The 12,279-nt window shown below is 38.8% G+C and overlaps 1 protein-coding gene across 2 annotated transcripts in view; it reads right to left on the reverse strand.

Annotated features, from left to right (window-relative positions):
* Positions 1 to 12,279, reverse strand: part of SERGEF (secretion regulating guanine nucleotide exchange factor) — a 156,408-nt gene that overhangs the window by 105,873 nt on the left and 38,256 nt on the right. The window lies entirely within an intron of this gene.

Raw genomic sequence — 12,279 nt, forward strand, 5'->3', positions numbered from 1 at the left:
AGTCTCATTGAAGAGCAAACCTAAAATTCAGATTCATTTTTGTTCGATCAGACTTAAAACTAATTTAGCATCACCATTCCAAGTGTTTTAATAATTTCGATCCATTTTCTCCCTGAATATCAGCCAATATATTGCATTGAACACTGTTCTGGTTTCAGCTGGGATAGACTTAATTTTCTTCCTAATAGCTGGTAGTGCTGTATTTTGGATTTAGCGTGAGAATAACTCTGATACCACACTGATGGTTTAGTTGTTGCCAAGTCGTGCTTATCCTGTCAAGGATTTTTCACTTCACCATGCTCTGACAGCGAGCAGGTGCACAAGAAGCTGGGAGACACCATGGCCAGGACAGCTGACCTCAAGTAGCCAGAGGGCTATTCCATACCACAGGATGTCATACTCAGTATAGAAACTGGGGGAGTTGGCTGGAGGGCACATCATGGCTTGGGCATTGGTCAATGGGTGGTGAGCAATTGCATTGGGCATCACTTGTCTTTTCTTGGGGTTTTTGTTGGTTTTTTTAAATTCCTTTTCATTACAATTATTATAGTTTATTATTGTTATTATTTTATTACAATTATTAAACTGTTCTATCTCAACCCACAAGTTTTACTCTTTTTCCAATTCTCCTCCCCATCCCACTGGAATGGAATGGAATCCAAGCATGGGCATTATTTGGCATATTATACATTTCTCTCAATAAATGTATAAACATACAATATATAAGTGCATCACAATGAGTCGCATTTATCTAACATGAATAAAAGGTTTTCAGAATTTGGTCTTGATTTCTCAACTATCAAAATTGAGTGCTTAGCCTTGCAATAAGAAGAGAAAGTAAAATATTTCTCTTTCACTTACAGGACTCAAAGAGAAAGCACATGCAGTCTCACTGAATGGAAAGAGATGTTTCTGAAGCATGTTACCTGTTGCCAAAATGATAATAAGCAGCAGCAGCATTTGAAATCCCTGTAGTAACACAGGGATCTAAAAGCAGCCATCAGTAAGTAAAGTATAAAGGGGAGAGTACAGGCAAAAAAAAAGGTTGAAAGAGCAAGCTGGGATGTATACTTAATTTCAGCAGCGGTACACCACTAGTCCCTCACATACTTAGCGTTACTAAATTTGAGAGATCCTCAGATAAAATGATTTTATTAGAATTCTCTCTGGCATGGCATGCTGAGCACAAACTCGACAGAAGTGAATAAATGCTCTTTTCTCACTGACTTTCTGCCAATCTGACTGCAAACGGAGGCCTCACACGCAAAAGCGGTCATCCTTGAAGACCCTGAATACTGTCAGTCTTAGTGCACTCCTAACTCATTTGGCCACAGAATGTTGTAGATGCCTCCATGTAAGCAAAACACGATACTATACTGTCCTCATTTGTTGAGGAGGTGGGGATGGGACACATTATCCCTCAAACATGAAAGACATATTTCATATTTCTGAACAGCTTCTCAGCTAAGCTAAAATAATTGTATCTTAAGATTATTAAATAGCATCACCATAATTCACAAATACCATCTTAATCTTTTTAAGTAAAAAGACACAAGAATTTTGCTTTTCATGCCCCTCCAAGCAGTCTGTATTTCAGACTTGCTGTGGCAAGGAAAACCAGAGACAGCAAATTAATCCTGTAAGATTTAATGCAAACTGCTAAACCAAAAGAGAGACTTCTATTACTCTAAGTATTCTCTCATTTTCTGAAGCTGCAAATCTGAACATTATGTTCTGTTTAGGCGATTTCAGTCTAACATCTAAACTGAACACAAAACATCCCCATGGAAAGTTTTACACCTGACCATGTAAATGCCTTTCTACAAGTCTCTACATTTTTCTTAGCCTCAATTCTGTGTAATGAAAGTCCCACATAAAAATACTGAGTGGAATCAGCAAAATCAAAGAGGAAGAAGTCTTAGAGGTATGCAATGAAGTTTAAAAAGTGACTGTCATCACAGATTTCTATTTTCTCGTTTGTTTAAGATTACTTCTATTTCCACATGATATAACAACCACCATGAAATAATATTTTGTATTCTTTTAAAACAGAAATACAAATCAAACCACAACAGGTGCTGTGAAACATAAAAGAGAAGATTGTGAATTTTTGTTTTCTGAAGACTGACAACATCCCCTCCCACCACAACCTGTGACTTGCATTCCCAATGAAAACATTAGACTCACTGTGAAGTAAAAATCAGTCTGCATGTTCTTAAGAAACTGGCATGCAGTTTCAAAGTAATCCTTTAAAACATAACAAATTTAAATTTTCAACAGGCAAGCTGACAACTACTAGCGCAAGATAACATCACTGATAATAAGACTTATGCTCTCAAATACCCATTTCAGTGTTAGAAATAAGAATTGTTTTAATAAACGTTCTCTCATCCAACAATCCACTCAAGAACATGAAATAAAGGATAGGATCAACTAAAGGCTTCAGATGTGAATCAGTTCTTCATACCAGTATTCAAGACAGATCACTTAGGGTGAAAAGATTGCTTTTTGCCAACTTCTCTAAATAAAACATGCTGAGAAACAAATTTGCCTCACAAATCCACGGCAGAATCCCTTATACGTCATGTAGTGTATTAAGCAAGGTGATATCAGAAGAACCAATGATACAGTGCATGAAACCCATGTATTTGACCACGCTGCCAGCAGCCAACGTAGGAAGTTACTGTAACGCTTTCCAAACTTCAGAAACACTTCTATTGCTTCTGCTTTTGTGCAGGCCCCAAAGCACCTTGACTAACCATAGCTGTATGCTAAACTACATATTGCATTAGATTGTTAAGAAGCTGATTTTGCAGAGCACATATATATATATATACACACACGAGACAACCACAGATGATGATACCTCTGTTCTCCAGCAAACACATTCATTTCGCTTGTATTTCTCATTCACTGAGTTTTCAAGGCATTCTGATAGCATGAAAACAACTACAGAACATTGCTCACCACTGATGTTGAACTTACCACCCCAGTTACAATAGCTGAGCCCAAACTATTATTTTGCCCCTGGGGAAGGGCTAATGGCAGGACTGATGGGCTCACACAATGCCCCAAACATTGCTTGATCTCAAGCAGGCTTGCATGCAGCTGGGTGAAAAACTTTTGCTCACATGGTATCGTGGCAGCCTCTCTGATCCAATTCACGGAGAAAATTGGAAGGACTTCTGTGACATGCACTGGAGGAGAAGAGCCATCTCCCTACATGGCTTTCATGTTAACGAAGAAATACATTGAAACCAAACATCTGAAACATCCACAAATAACTAAAAACCTTGTAATGCTTTTTATCCTGCTTCCTGTTCTTATTTCCTCATAAAATTCTGAAAAATTCTTGTAACTGTACTCCCAAAAGTCACAAAGTTTTTTTGATAATTGTAAGCCAATTATTGTCTAAATTTTTATAAATACGCAGCTATTTGCTCTAAAAGGGAGTGCTCCTTTTTTTCATTTTAACTGCATTACCACAATGAGTAATGCATCTTTAGGAAAATCAGGAGGCCTTCATTTTTTACTTATAGTGGTTAAATCCTAAAAAGGGAGCAGTAGCAGATCAAGAAGTCAGAGAACAAAAAATAATCAATTCACTGTTTGCTAATACTGGTATTTACTTTTGTACATTTAAGTCATAAACCCTTTCCCAAAACTACCAAAGAAAAAGGGGTTTCCTTCATCCAGACATTAAAAAAAAATTCAAAGCCACAAGAAATCAAAATAGGAGACCAACCAGAGAAGACATAAGGAAATAAGATTCAAGAATTAAAAATCATATTCTCTGCTTGCATCTGCATAGAGAACAAAGAAGTTACAAACGCTAAGTACTTCCCCCCCATAATCTCTTGTGAGGTGCAGCAAAACCTGGCTTCTTTGTTTTTCCTTTTTCTTTCTACAGAAATAAACCAAGGTCTCAGCTTTTCAAGGCTTTGAACAGGTTCACACTTTCAAAGTGTGAAATCAGCTAACAGTGGAGGCTGCAGGTAAACCTTGGCAACTTTTAAAAGCTGGACAGAAGGGATTCCACTGAAGCAATTACCAGTAGGAAAACTATTTAATGCTTGTTAATTTAACACTTAGGAGCACAAACATTATGCCAAACAATGTTCTGGAAAAACACACACACAGTAAGATCTCCTTACTGGCTCCCCCAGCACTCCTTACCAAGGAAGGGATTGTTTACATTAGCTCTGCACCTGGAAAGAAAAGGAGGAATCAGAAGATGGGAGCTAAAGGGGCAAAACGTGGGAGGTAGCATTTTTAGAACCATACCTCTAAGGAACTATCTTTTTTTTTTCCTCCCTGAAAATGCAATTTAAAAAATTTCTTTATAAGGTTTTTATTTGCTTTTTCTATGATTAAAAAAAAAAATCTGCAAGGCATCAACAGTAGCATAGGTCTTAGCAATCTTTGCTGGTATCTGATTGCATGAGATATCCACTGAATCTATAGAGACCTCAGCAATCAACTGCCAAGAGACTAAGAATAAATCCTCAGGCAAGTTTTAAAACAGGAGACAGTTTGGCATTTTTGTCATCACAGGATTAGATGCATCATTTTTACTTTTTCTTCTCCTTCCTTCTCCTCCTTTCACAAACAAGTTCTCTTGGTTGAAGGCTCGGGCTAGGGCAAAGGCACAGGCCATATTAGACCACGTAAAAAACACACAGAGTTCAGAGGTAGCTTCTGCCTTTGACGACTTCAGTTTAAATTAGAGGCAAGGCAGCCAACAGGCAAAGGAGATGAGCCACCAGGTGGGAGGACAAACAGGTACTTGTCATTTAGCAGGCTACCCAGTAAACCAGTCTTTGAAACCTGCTGTGTGCCATGGCATAGCAACAACTTTAAGCATCACAGCAGAAACACAAGTTTCTCTCTTTTCTGAATCTTTCATTAAACAGTAGCTTTACAATAACTTACAACATAAGCACAAAGGCCAGAAAGACTGGCAGGGCTTACAGTTTAAATGACTCATTGATAAGTGAAAGCTGGAAACATCAGATAAATGAAAACAAACACCATGACCATCATAAAAGTACAAGCACAACCCAACTTTAAACCAAATCCAAAATCCTTAAATTAAAAGCAGGGAGAAGCAGTCTATGTGCTGGCCAGAACAGCACTGCCTCAGTGAGTTTATAGTCCCACAGTGAGAAATGAGTTTGAAAGGACCAAAGGAACAACTCAATAAACAGAGTTGGAATCAGTAAGATGTCTTTCATCTCAGTCATCTATAGTGCACTACCCAATAGCCCAGCATATTTTCCACCAACATAATGCATATGAACTATTAAAGAGTGACTTTTCAGAAGTAACACTCTTCTTAAGAAAAGGAGACAGAAAAACAATGAAGAAATAATGAAGTCACTTCTACTAATACAAAAAAGTAAACAATTAAAGAGAGTGTTCCATCAAATCCCTATGAGGGTAACTGAAATGATATATTTCTCCTTGACTTTTTTTTTTTTTTTTTTTTTTTTTTTTTTAAGATTCCACTGTAGTAGAACCTGCCAGTAAAATTCATCAACACAACAGACAAAAGAAACATAAGTAGCATTTACACCAGAAGTTTCTTGACCTAAAGTTCTGGGGTCAGCCAGGTAAAAAAGAATTAATCTAACCCCAAATCGTTGTTTCCACATTATTTTTCCATCCATAAAAGGAGGTACGGATGAGATTTCTTTGCAGAGAATGCTGTAAATTGATAGCTTTGTTCCAGTTCACTACAGTTTCTTATTGATTTTCTCTCATTTTAGCCTGCATTGATTTGTTAATCCCTTCTCTGTAACAGTTTTAATGACAAATTGAGAATGAAAAACTGCATGCTTTAAGGCCTCTTGCTTCAAACTATATTTTCACTTGGATTTGGAACATGTCCATGCACATACCCTGGGTTAGACCTGACTCACCTTAAACTAGGATGCATACTTTTTACATTGAAACCTTTCTGTTTAGGCTAACTGAAACAACATCAGTGAGGCAGAACTGGATTTCTGCACTAACAGTTGTCACCTTCCAAGGTTGCTGCTCACAGAGCCTTTGTCTTAACACCCAGTTTATTTTTTAAGCAATTTTGCAGCACTTCCCATTGTTGATTAGCAGGCATTAACTGCATCATGCATGTGAATGGCACTAGTGAAAGTTCATGGCGTTTGTTGGTGCAAAGAAATACTTCAGACGAGCAATGAGCTGGATTACAAGCTGTCTCTGAGCTGAGTGAGGTGCAGTGATGATGCACTGTTGTTAGAACAATCCATGCAGAAGGATGGGACCCAGTCAGTATTTTTAATTTAACAAATATGGTATGAGCATGTGCAGGTCAGAGTGTCCTGGTTTCAGCTGGGATGGAGTTAATTATTCTTCTTAGTAGCCAGAATAGTGCTGTGTTTTGGATTCAGTATGGGATTTGGTATGAGAAGAATGCTGATAATACACTGATGTTTCCCATTGTTGCGAAGAGATCAAGGACTCTCCAACTGCCCATGTCCTGCCTGTGCACAGGTGTACAAGAAGCTGGGAGGGAGCACAGCCAGAGCACCAGACCCAAATTAACCAATGAAATATTCCATATCATGCATCGTCATGATCAGTATATAAAGGAGGAGTGGCCAGGAAGGGGGGGTTTTCTCTCTCACTTCCAGGATTGCAATTGCAGGACCTTGGTATTTTGGGATCGCTAGCCGGGAAGGGGCCGGGTATCAGTCAGTGGGTGGTGAGCCAGCTCATTGTGCATTTTACCCATTTGTACTTTCTAGTATTGTTATTGTTTTACTTTATTACAATTATTAAACTGTTTTTATCTCAACCTACAAGTCTCCCTTTACCTCTCCAATTCTTTCCCCCATCCCCTGGGCAGGGGGAGGGTGAGCAAGCAGCTGCCTGGTGTTTGGCTGCTGGCCAGGTTCCAACCATGACACAGAGTTACAAACAAGATAACTTGATTAGTCATTTTGCTACTAATAGGCTCATTAAATACAGCTGCAGATTTGGTCTCATTCTTAGGGCTACACTCCTGACAGCTGATGCAATGCTTGCACAAGCCATGGCTACTGTTCCAAGTAGTTTTAACCTCTTTCCATTTCCCTGATACTTTCAGAGATCTCCAAGCGAGGTATTAATTTGGAATTCTAACTGCAACATGCTATCAAATGGAAAATTAATTTATGAATTATGAAGATTAAGGCTTCGCCCACACTCACATTTATAACACCTCAATCATCACATGCTGGGTGGGTCTTCAACTCCTGGCTTCATGCCATGCCTGTCCTCTCCTACTTCACCCAAACTGTAGGCAAATCAACCCTTCGTGGTCTTCCACACAGATTACAAAGCAGCCTGGCTGCTACTTCAGCGCTACAGTACAACGCCAGCAGAGCAATTTCGGTCATTTTAAACCAAGGTTCATCTGCAAAAGTGATAATAGGAAAGCCTCTAGTTTGTACTCACACAGCATATGCTCTTTGGCATGCAAAGGCAGCGTGGGAGTTCTTCTTTGCCGTTCACTTGGTGAAAATTTGACTCCCCATCTCCCTTTCTGCAATGCCAGCTGCAGAGAAATTGGTATGGGTGATGGGAAGCACGGTGCTGGGAACCAATATCATCTCCTCTTCACTTTCCAAAAATTACACACCCAGATTGGTGATCTAGGCTCTGCTTATAGCCACAAGAAGAGGAAAGCAAAGCTCCCCATCCTTTCACCTAGAGGGAAATAGCTGAGCTTCACTTCACCGAATTATTTACAATAACATCGCGACTAGATTACAGTTTTCATGGAGCAGACTAATATTTCCAGTGTAACTTCTGTTGCCTAACACACTGGTATTCCTAACTTCCAGAAATGACTTTGCTATGAGTGTTAAACATCCCTCTACCCAGGCCATAAGATATTCTTTACAAACCAAAGTCATGTCTTAACGGGATAAGAAAAGCACAGAATAAATGGGATGGCTACCTAGCCAAAAAGTTGCATTTGAATTTCAGAAGTTTGCTACTTGCTCTCAATTTCCTGCTAGGAGAACAACAGGGAGAACTGACTAAGTAGTAAACCCCATTTCCTCATTTCCTGTGATATAACTCTAAACTCCTCTCAAACTTCTTGCAGTGTTGCCACAATTAGTGTTATTCTCCTATACATGGCATACAGATCACACAAACACCTAATCTAAACACAGACTTCCTGTACTTTGTACACAGGCTGCATTTTCATTCTTTTGATACATCCTGTTTGGATTTTTTTTTCCCCCCTAATGATGATTTCAACAATTTGGTCTCTATTTTCATTCTTAATTGTAACTTCTCATCTGCACAGTGAGTTGTATTCAGAACCCACTTCTCCATGGCCTTTATTCTCCTTTATTGTCACTTAAAATGAATTGATAAGCCAAGAACACTCTTGCAAGAGTATTAAAGGGACCATCTCTACATTACCATTTTTATCATTGCATCTCTAAAACAGCATAACAAAACTGGAAGGAAAATTCAACAATGCCATTTCTCAAAGGACATAGATCAAGACCAACCTGTAAAAGACACCAATTCATGACAGAAACAAAAAAACAACAAAACAAACACACCACTGCACTACTTGCTTACCACATCACTTCAATTTAAGAATGAGGATAATTTAATGAATTGGTCCAGAAGGACCTCACAAACTCCTCAGTAAAAGATGAGCTGGCCTTTACCTCTCATCATGAAGGATCACTAGATGGACAGATCTCACAGCATTAAATAAACATCCAGGGAAAGCAACACATACTAACTGAAATATAACATGGACAGCAATCTGACCTGGCTGGAGCACGTAGATATCAACTAACTTTCCCTTCTAGTGATGTCACAAGAGAGAAAGCTTAATGAGCAAAAGTCTGGAGTGGAATATGTAGTACCTGGGTTCTCTCAGCTTTGCAGGTGACCTGCTGTTGCACCTGAAGTCATGTCATTTCTCTATTTCCACTCCCATTCCCTGTTTGCTTCCATTATTAGCTGTAAGTATTGCAAAGTAAGAACTACCTTTTACTATGAGTTCTTCCAGGGCCCGCATCAGTTTCTGTGGCACAGTCAGGAGTTTTGAGGGAAGCTGGCAAATCAAAGAACAAGGAGTAGAGTTGTTTTTCACAACACCACTTCCATTGAACTATATCCTTGGATTATCTAAAACTTACTGAGTTTGAAAACCTAAAGAGACTTTTTTGCATTTACCTCCTTCCCTAACACTCAAAGTGGTTTTTTCAAGCAGCTTATTGGATCAGTTACTACACGTATATTCTCAAACTGAGCAGTAAAATCTGGTTTAGGAAAGTTCAATTTGTTGTTTCTCTCCCACAAAAATATAAACCTCATGTTTTGACCATTCAAAATAAAGAACCTAGCCACAAATATTTAGACTACCCAGTCAAACAACTAAATATACAAAAGCCACGCACACAGCACAGCATATGCACTACTATCAGGTTATTTATTTTAATACCGCTTAAAGTCTCCACTACAGCTTTACTTACAAAGAGGCCTCTGACAATTTTCACCGAGAAGTCAAAAACCACAAAAACAGTTGTCATTTTTTGTAAACCAAAAAGTTCCATTTTCAATATTACTGTGTCCATGTGTTAAGGTAATATCAATGCTTATACATTAACTTATCAATCATATAATAATCAATTATCATCATAGCAGATATCTTTGATTTGTCTTATAGGTAGATGCTTAACATTTTTCAACATCAATGGAGGAAAAAAAAGGAAAAACACAGGAATACACTAAAAACAAAGCTATCTTTCAAATACTTGAACAAAAATGACATGTTACTGCAACTGCCACTGAAAAGAGTCACCATAAACTTTGACTGCAAAGGGCTATAAGAATGTGTGTATTCATGATGGCGTTCCCTGGAAAAAGGAACCATATGGAGGATCAAAACCAAACTGCATTGTACAGGATGAACGTATATACTGGAATTATGGACCACAGCATGATCAGGACAAACACAGGTACGTGTTGCCACAAGTCCATCAGTTATTTTCATTCCCCAACACAATTGGCCCCTACATCCACCATCAAGATTTAAGTTGGGTGCCAGTAAAACTGAGGAAGGAATTAAGCCCAAGAAAACCCAAAAGTGACAGTATGACACAGAATTTTTTTTAATTTCTTAACTGAAATTTCAGAGATCCCTCCTCAGAAAAGTGTACTTAAAGCAAGCTGTGCAAGATTAGAGAAAGGATATGATGAAAACATAGCTCCATGTGAACACTGCTGCATATCCAAAATGACTGTAGCCTGCCCTTCCATCCAGTTTAGCAAGAAACGTCCAGCACCACACAATGACTTCTCACTTGTTTATTGCTGCAGCAAATGTTTGCTCCGATGTGAACGACATGCTGAACATACCACAAACAGTAAACCGATAGCTATTAAAACCAAAAATATCAAACGGACTGGAAAAGCATTTTGACAAGGAGGAAACATTAAACCGGGTCTTTGTAGCACTTGCTAAATACAGAGGCTCATCATATTTCAGGCCATTTGTACTTAATTGTCCTTTCATCTGAAGAGCAGTGGATATGAATGCACATCAGGCAGCAGATGAGTCAGATGTTCTGAAGAGGTCCAATCAAGGACGCCCCACAACACAAGAGCACTGCATGCATAATGTCTCACACAACTGACTTCAGCTACAGCCTGAAGTTTCTTTTCAGTGCCTCATCCTATTCCATGGCGGTTATGCACCAAAGCACTGAGAAGAAAATAATAAATAGACCTGCAAGTTGCCTAATTCACAAAGTTTAAACACATGAGACTCCAGGAACACAATGTCACCACACTCCTTTAAAGCCACCAGGAAGACATACTCAGATCAGTAGATAATTATCTAAAATTCAGGCTTTTGTTCTTCCATTGTTTCAGTTGAAAGAAAAAAAGTGCTCATATTTTTTAAGGTCATCTGACAAACTCATCTGGAACATTGAAGTCAAACTCACAATGGAATAGGTCACTCAACACTTCAAAAATCAGGTTTTGGAGCGGTAGACAGACACAGACATTATATCCATTTCAGTACAAAGACAGGAGAATCCCTGGTCTTTGGTGGAGAAAGCAGGTAAGCTACGGGCATGGACACAAGGAGCAGCACAGAAGGTTAAATCTACTGCGCTGTCCTTGAGGTAAACCAGTGTGCCTTTTATACTGTTCTCTAATCCTTAGATTAGTTTCTCCATTTTGGTTTTAACAATATTAACTGAAGTGCAGAGGCAATCGGCAGACCACAGCTTTGCCAAAAAATTCAGTTAAATCACTAAAAATTATTTGTAAAAATAGACCGTGGATAAAAATCATTAGTTGTAATCCTCAACTGTTAAACTGTCTCTCTGCATTAAACATGCAAATTGGAATTGTTAATTCAAGGTAAACATGAAAAAGAACTCATCTTTTCTGTATTCCTTTTAATTCAGCTCTCAAATCAAATCTCATCTCCATATGACAACAAATGGAAAAAAGGTAGCTTGTGTGTAAACAAAAACCAGCTCACACCCTACATAGCCTACATACTGCAATTTAATGCATTTTTAAATATAAATTCTAGCTCTGGCATTATTTTGTAATCTTTAAGTGAAGCAATTTAGGCTCTTATTATCTGCTTTTTCCTTTTCTCATCAACACAGCTCCTCTTAGGGTACAAATGATGCTAGCTCTCGATCACGCTCTTCTTAAATCATCTTCATGCTGTTAGCTCTGCAAAGAATGATGCCTGCTCCAGAACACTGCCATTGTTAATCACTCAAATCAGGTCTCTCATCGGTCTGTAAGGAGGAACAGCACTAAGGACAGCAGAATGAAGATGAGATTGTTCTTCTCTTCCTTTTCAAGGAATACATCTGAATGCATCCCTTTCCTTCACCTTCATGGATCACTCGTCCTGCCAAGCATAAGTTCCCCTGTGCAAAAGCTGCCTGGCTTTGTATTGTATGAGAAATGACAGAACTACATACTTGAGGCAGTGCCCAAACCACAGATGAAAACCAGCATGAAACAGATTCAACAAGTGGTGTTCTCTATAGATATCTAATGACAAAAGCAGGGACACCCATCTCAAAATGATTGAGCTGTTTGAGACTCAGTGGAGACAACACTGACTAAACAAATTCTTCATTAGTGCAGCACCCTAGGCTCTGAAGCTCCACTTCGCATCTGTGAGTGCAGACATCCACAGAACACTGACGGTGGGAAAGGGCAGAGGCTGACTCTTCTAACCAAAATCTCACCATGGGAGAC

Source organism: Strix uralensis, chromosome 15 (assembly GCF_047716275.1).
Source record: "Strix uralensis isolate ZFMK-TIS-50842 chromosome 15, bStrUra1, whole genome shotgun sequence".
In the NCBI taxonomy this organism is placed as follows: Eukaryota; Metazoa; Chordata; class Aves; order Strigiformes; family Strigidae; genus Strix; species Strix uralensis.